This window comes from Pteropus vampyrus, unplaced genomic scaffold, assembly GCF_000151845.1.
Source record: "Pteropus vampyrus isolate Shadow unplaced genomic scaffold, Pvam_2.0 Scaffold126, whole genome shotgun sequence".
NCBI classification, from domain to species: domain Eukaryota; kingdom Metazoa; phylum Chordata; class Mammalia; order Chiroptera; family Pteropodidae; genus Pteropus; species Pteropus vampyrus.
In genome coordinates, this window is record NW_011888907.1 from 2,352,828 (window position 1) to 2,359,645 (window position 6,818).

The window sequence follows — 6,818 nt, forward strand, 5'->3', positions numbered from 1 at the left end:
CAAACTGCTTCGAGTGGCAGAACCTGGAGGGAGGCAGAACCAGAGGTAGAGCTGAGCTTCCCCGACTCTCGCCAAGCGTCTTTCCGTTATAGACTGTCCCCGAAGAACGGCAGGTCTGCATGTTTTTGGGGCGATCGGCACCATGCGGACAGAGAAGTCTATAAGGACGATGCCAGAGACAGGGTAACCTGACAGCCCAGGCAGCATCTTCTGCCAGGGTGTCTAGTGGGGGCAACGAGACAGCGTCTGAGTCAGCTTGGGCTGCTGTAACAAAACACCTCAGGTCGGGGCTCAGACAACACACCTTTGCTTCCGGGGGAGCACAGCTCTGGGGCTGCAAGTCTAGGATCAAGGCGCTGGCAGATTTGGCCTCTGGTGAGATCTCTCTTCCTGGCTTGTAGATGGCCGCCTTCTTGCTGTGTCCCCATGTGGGGGAGGGGACACAGAGGGAGAGAAAAGATTAGAGAGGGAGAGAGAGAGGGAGGGAGAGAGAGCGGAAGAGCTCTCTGGTCTCGTCTCATTAAGGGCACTAACCCCATCATGAGGACCCCACCCACGTGCTCATCTCCCCCCAATCGCCGCCCAGGCCTCACCTCCTGACACCATCCATTGGGGGTTGGAGCTTCCACGCATGGATTTTAGGGGGGCACAGACACTCAGTCCATAACGGGCAGACAATAGTGTGAGAACCTTTACTTCGCTTCTGTAGGAAAGAGAACATTAAAAGCTGCTTACGTGCTGCAGGCAGAGAGAGCTGGCTCTGCTCCAGCAACCCCCACCTGCTGGTCCTGCATCTTCAGTTCAACCTGCGCTGCTTTTCATCCGCCCCCTCGAAACAGAGATTTTGGCTTGTGTTTCTCTGTCTTGGCCAGAAGCTTTGAACAGGACTGGGAGGTGAAGGACACAACAGAGAGGGTAAATTTCCTTCTTCCCAAGGTGGCCATTGACTCAGAAAAAATTTAAGAGCCGGAAGTTTGGGTTAAAACCAGGTTTGGATTGTAGTTCTGTAGACCCGGCTCGCGCACTGCATGTGTGGGACCCGGTCTGACCACGCATCCTTCCTGGGCTCCACCTGCCATGTCGAGGACCCCGTGCACCCCTGAGAGCTGATTTTATTAAAACGTGCGTTGAGTACCTCTTGTTTACTTAGCGCTGGGGTCAGCATTATGTGGGACACAGACTCTGCCTTCAAGGAGGTTTAAAGATAATGAAGAGATAAGCCTTCACCCTAATGTAAGAGCTGTCCCCAGGCCGTGCAGGCCAAGCACCCAGTGAGGGAACATCCTAGCGACTGTGGCCCCACTGTGGGGACCGGAGCCAGGCTGGGAAGAGGTAACGGTCTCCCTTTGCAGGGAAGCTGAGGGTTCGCTACTAGACGCAAGTTCTTCGTGAGAGGCTTACCCTTCTTTAGACACCCTACGTGACACTCAGTACGTGGTCCGCCCCCCTGAGAGACAGTGTGAATGAATCGTAGTGACTGTGGCATTCTCTAGGTTCCACAGACGGACCCGAACTGAGAATGCGAGGGCGTGGCTCCCGGGGCTAAGGCTGGAAGTTGTCCTGGGCTGTGATTCATGAGGAGAGGGACAGCTGCAGGCGGAGTGCTGGTCCCAGCCCAGCTACCACCAGCCACTGCTGGAGGCAGGTCACCCTTCCCCCTACACTGGGCCCACACAGAGCCTGTGGCAGCTTCCTCTGCCTCCTCAGGCACCAACCCCGAGGGGATCATCTCTGAATGGAGCAATGCCTAGAGCTGGCAGGATGGCGCACACCCCACACACCCCACCCCCTTACACATGTGGCCCATAGAGAGCACGGAGCTGCCCTCCCCCCACTCTGGAACATGGAAGCTGGTTGGCCCCATCCTGTTGTAAACTGGAAAGAATACTGGTTTCGAACCCAGAACGTGTGGTGTGACTGGGCAAGTCCATTCCCTGATCTTGGCCTCCGTGCAGCCTCTGCACCACGAAGGAGTTGGGTAAAGGATCGCTAATATCTTGCACGGCTCCAGCGTAATGGGATTTTGACCCCATGGAGGTGCTGTCCTCCATGTCCAGGCTGCCTTAGAGCAGGAAGGTCCTCTGTCGCCTACAGCAGAACGGCCTCTCTGGCCAACGCTCCTTCACCCCACACTATCACCGGGGTCCCCCTCTCACCTCTGCTCTGCCGAAAGCACCCTCTTGTTAGTCATACCAACATGCCCCTCCCCCACCCCAGGGCAATATGGGGAAGAGGGATTTGGGGCTCTGGTCCCACCCTTGCTGTCCTCCTTAGACATACTGGCCAATATGAGTCTCAGATGCCACCTTCCAGAGAGTTTCAGTGTATGGGAGGGGGTGCTTTAAAAACTAGGTGTCTTCCAAGACTCAGAGAAAACAAATCGTAGAACAATCCCCACACATGTGGGGAAGTTATCATATAACAGAAGGTTTTGGCGACAAAAATGGAAACATCAGAGTCCAGAATGGTCAGCAAAATGGGGTTTTGCTACACAGAACTGCTACACAGCAGGTGAGTGGGTCCCAAGGCGCAAACTGTTAAATAAACGATCTGCATTGCAGAATGATACATATAATGTGATACTATTTATACAAAGTGAAAAACAAAGCAATGCATAGAGTATTCTTGTGTTAAAAAAAAAAGGTTTGGTGATCAAAACATGTACCCACAAAATTTATGATAAAGTTCTCCCTGGGGAGACGGAGATAAGGGAGAGGAAAGGAATAGGGAGTGGGGATTTCAACTTAGATTTTTATTTCTGAAACGAATATGACAACATTTTAACAATTGGCAATTCCGACTGAGTTACTCAGGTTATTTTAATAGAATTTCAGTATTTTAAAAACCGATTAAGTAAAAGAAGAAAGCTCTGATAGCAAGGTCTGAGAGTGAGGTGCCCAGGCAGAGCCTTGCTCATGACAGTCCGGGCGGCCGCCCCTCTGACTGCTGGACCCTTCCTTTTGACCCGCTTTGAAGTAGGTCTGAAGTCTGTCCCAGTCCTGGGAAGGAGGGCTGCAGCGTCCTGGAGCGTGTGGGGGGAGGGACAGGCTGCACTGAGGTGATATAATGTCTTTAGTTTCACTTCCTCTCCTTGCTCCCACCTCCCCGGTTCATGAAAGGAAGCCGGGGAGTCTTTCATTAAGACAATAATCTAAGACCAAGTTCTTTGTTCTTCCCCAGGGCCCCGAAGCTCATGTTTGATCCCCCAAAGCAGGATATATTAATCTTTTTAACCTGGGTCAACCAAGGGTGTTCTGGGTCAAGGATCTCTAAGAAGTCATGGCCTAATCCTTGAGGAGGGACATTTTTCTGAGCAGGGGGTCAATAGCTCTCACTCAGTGCTCAAGAGGTTTCAAAGAAAAACTGAACTGGACCCAGCCCAGAGAGGGCTGGACACTCTGCACCGGCAAAGGGGCGAGGTACACCTGGCACTCCGTCTGTCTCTCCTGGGTTCAAGGGCATCATGGGGAACTGGCAGTACTCAGACCACTGAAGCAGTGCTGGTGGCTGGCCAGATTGTTCTGGAAGTCCAGGCCTGGGGTGCTCTTGTAATAAGCCGTCTTTGTATAATTGAGTATCTCGGAGGACCGGCCTAGAAAAGAATGAGAAATCATACAATAACCAGCACGGGTCATTTTTCCAAGAACTCGCTAAGTCCTCAGTTCCTTTTACGTCCATACTAGAGTCCTGTTGCAGAGCAGGTTGTCTCCACTCTACAAGTAAGGAAACTGAGGCACAGAGCGCTTAAGTCATTTGCTCAAAGTCACACTGAGTCAATGGCAGAACTGAGGTTTTAAACACATTTTCTTTCTGTTCCTCTAAAACCAGGCTTCTCAACTTCAGCGCTATCGACAGTTTGGGTCAGGTAGTTCTTTGTCATAGGAGCTGTCTTTGTCACAGGGGCTGTCTTGTGTTCCGTCTAACTAGATCCCAGTTATGACAGTCAAAAACGTCTTGTCTCCAGATTTGCCGAGTCACCCTAATTGAGAACCACTGCTCTAAAACACCACACCCTTCCTCGGGCCTTTGCACTTGCTGTTCTCCCTGAGGGGCCATTCAAGCAAAAAAACCTCATCGAGCTGCCTCTACCTGAATACCACCTTCTCAGAGGCCTTCCCTGGGCACTGCCACTAAAGTAGTAAATGCGCGCACACACACACACACACACACACACACACACACACACACACGGAGGCATGTGCACACACAGGACACTGACACACCCAGAGACGTACACATGCAGAGACATGTTCCTCCTTATCTCATTGGCTTTTATTTTTCATTCTAGATGTTTACTACTCTCCATTTCTAACCTTCCCCTGCACTTTGCACACTTGACCCTTGTCAGTTGCTGAATAAATATTTGTTGAATAGACAACCAAAGAAGCCCCCCACATGCAACCCCATCATCTAGGCTCAGCCTGCATGGCAGTTACTGAGAACATGCCCTGCTGGGTGGGCTCAGGGGTGGGCAACACAGCCCCCGTGGGTGCTGGAAGAGGCTGCTCAAGGGAGCCAGCAAGTCCTCCCAGAACTCTGCGAGTCCCCATGGGCCCATAGTGAGTGGTGGCACCTCCTCAGAGGGAGGGGACCGGGCAGAGCAGACATGCCCTCAGTGGCAGCAGAGGCTGTGGTTGCTTGGTTGACCCGCCCACCTGGACCACTCCCTGCAAGAACGAGGAGAGGAGGAGAGATGGGGAGGAGGAAGGAGGGAGAGGTGGGAGCAGGAAGAGAAATAACAGGGACTGACAAGGAGCGGGCTGTCTGGAGGCTGAGCGTCCTGATCTGTGGTGACCTCTCCACACCGTGGGGGAGAGGGGACAGTGGATATGGACCCTCACTGTCCCAGGGCCAGAGCTGCTCCTCCCGGTGGTTTGGGATGGGAGGGTGAGTAGCAGTATTTCTCACCTTCCTATGTCTAGACAGGCCCCTCTTCACCTTCATGCTGCTCATCTCCATATTCCAGGTTGGGACTGTCAGAGGCATGTGTCCCTGTGGCGTGAGCCCTGGTTTCCTTTGGGGAGGAGGGTACAGAATGGAATGGGGGTGGGGAGGGCTGCCTTGGGAGTAGAAGCAGCTCAAAAACTGAGGGCTTCCCCGGCCGGACCCAGAGACACTGCCTGTCCCGGTGTAGCAGCCACAGTCACTTGTGCGGGGACGGCTGGCACTGAGTCTGGGGAAAAGCCTCCCGAGTTGCCGGGGCCAGATTCTGAAAAGCATAGGCTAGGGGGGGTCCTTCTCCACCAGCTGTTCTCTTTCCCTTTCTTCTCTTAAGACCCAAAGTCTAATTCTTGCTAGATTCCTTCTGTGAGATCAGCGGGAGGTCATGCAGAAGGAGGTTACTACCTGCTTACGCGCTTACTCGGTGTGAGGTTCTCTGCTTCCTTCCCTTTTTCCTCCCTAGTCTCTCTTCCTTCCCCTGCCCGAATCTCCCAGAACGTATGATTGCTTATTTCCACCCTGAGTGCGTACTCCCGGCCAGTGGGATTTGTTTCCCAGGAATAAAAATATGCCCCTTGTCCTGCAGGGCTGGGTGGACGGGAAAACCAGGGCTGGGAACTCGGCTGAACCCCAGCCAAGTTTTCTGTGATGCTCTCTCCAGGTTGAGAATGAAACAAGTCCAGACACTGAACGGTAATTAGTTTAGTTCCAAGTGGATCTGGAGATAATCTCAAACTTCAAAGCTCCTGTGTGTCAGGACCTGGGGAGTGGAGAGCAGAGGACGAGAGCTAAGAATGTACTCAAGGGACCAGACAGAGGCCACCGTCCCTCACCCCCTCCTCTCCTTTGCTCCCCTGGGGCCCAGCACAGTGCTTGTGCTTTACGAGTCATCCAGGCTGCTGCTCAGGTCAACAAAGGAGCTCACCTGTACCTAAAGCCTTGTTGTCAACCACCCAAAAGAGAAATGAAGCTCTGGCCAGAGGCTTTCTCTCCCCGAGCCCTGGAAACTCACTTTGCTCTCCAGAAGGGACTCTTAACATCTACAGTCCCCAGCAGCATGCTGTGACGTGGATTCATGGAACTTGGGTCTGGGTTCCACCATGGTCATTGGCCAGTTGGACGACAAGGGCCAGGTCATCTAACCTCTCTGAGTCTGTGCCTCATTTTTCCTCATTTCTGTTCTAGGAGCTATAGCCATAAAGCCTTTGCTCTCACAGAGCTTATATTCTGGTGGACACTCACGATACACAAATTTAAAAACTAAGATTATGACAGGTTAAAGCAAATGATACAAAGGAAACAAACAGGTTGGAATGAGAGAGTAATGGGGAGATGGATTTTCCCCAGGGTAACCAGAGAAAGCCACTTTGCAGGGGTGATATTCACATCGAGAACTAAAGGGTGAGAAAGAGTGTTCTGTGCAAAGAGCTCAGGGAAGAGACTTGTCAGCAGGTGTGAAAGCTCCTCGGTGGGAAGAAGCTTGCTGCGTTCAACCGGCAGAGAAGACACACGTGGCTGTAACTTTGGTCGTGAGCAAGGAAAGCGCGGGGGTGAGATGAGACTGGAGCAGCGGGCAAAAAGCAGGGCCTGCTCAGAGCTTCGTAAGGAGTCTGCTTCACTGTAAGAACAATGGGAAGCCTTTGAAGGGCTTCCACCAGGGAGTGTGATGAGTGTGCCACCCGGGATGCTTGGGGAAAGACGAATGAGGGGGCCGTCTCGAAGTGCAGGCGAGGAGAGACGGAGCAGGGGCAGGAGGGAACGAACAGGCCCACACCACGTGTCTGCCCGATGCTGGTCCCGCTCCACCTGTGTTCTACACTGCTTAAAGGCGACACGCTTCTCTCATGCTCCCACTGATCACACACACACACACACAC

General features: G+C 52.8%; 1 protein-coding gene across 5 annotated transcripts in view; it reads left to right on the top strand.

Moving 5' to 3' along the window:
• Positions 1 to 6,818, top strand: part of LZTS1 (leucine zipper tumor suppressor 1) — a 55,751-nt gene that overhangs the window by 36,437 nt on the left and 12,496 nt on the right. The window contains exons 1-2 of one of the 5 annotated variants that reach the window (XM_023534525.1): positions 778 to 915; positions 5,528 to 5,634. The exons of 3 other annotated variants lie outside the window; for them this stretch is intronic. The gene's annotated coding sequence lies outside the window, so the exon portion shown is untranslated. Of the gene's footprint in view, positions 1 to 777; positions 916 to 5,527; positions 5,635 to 6,818 lie in introns of those variants that run through there. One more of the 5 variants, XM_023534524.1, reaches the window with a different exon arrangement.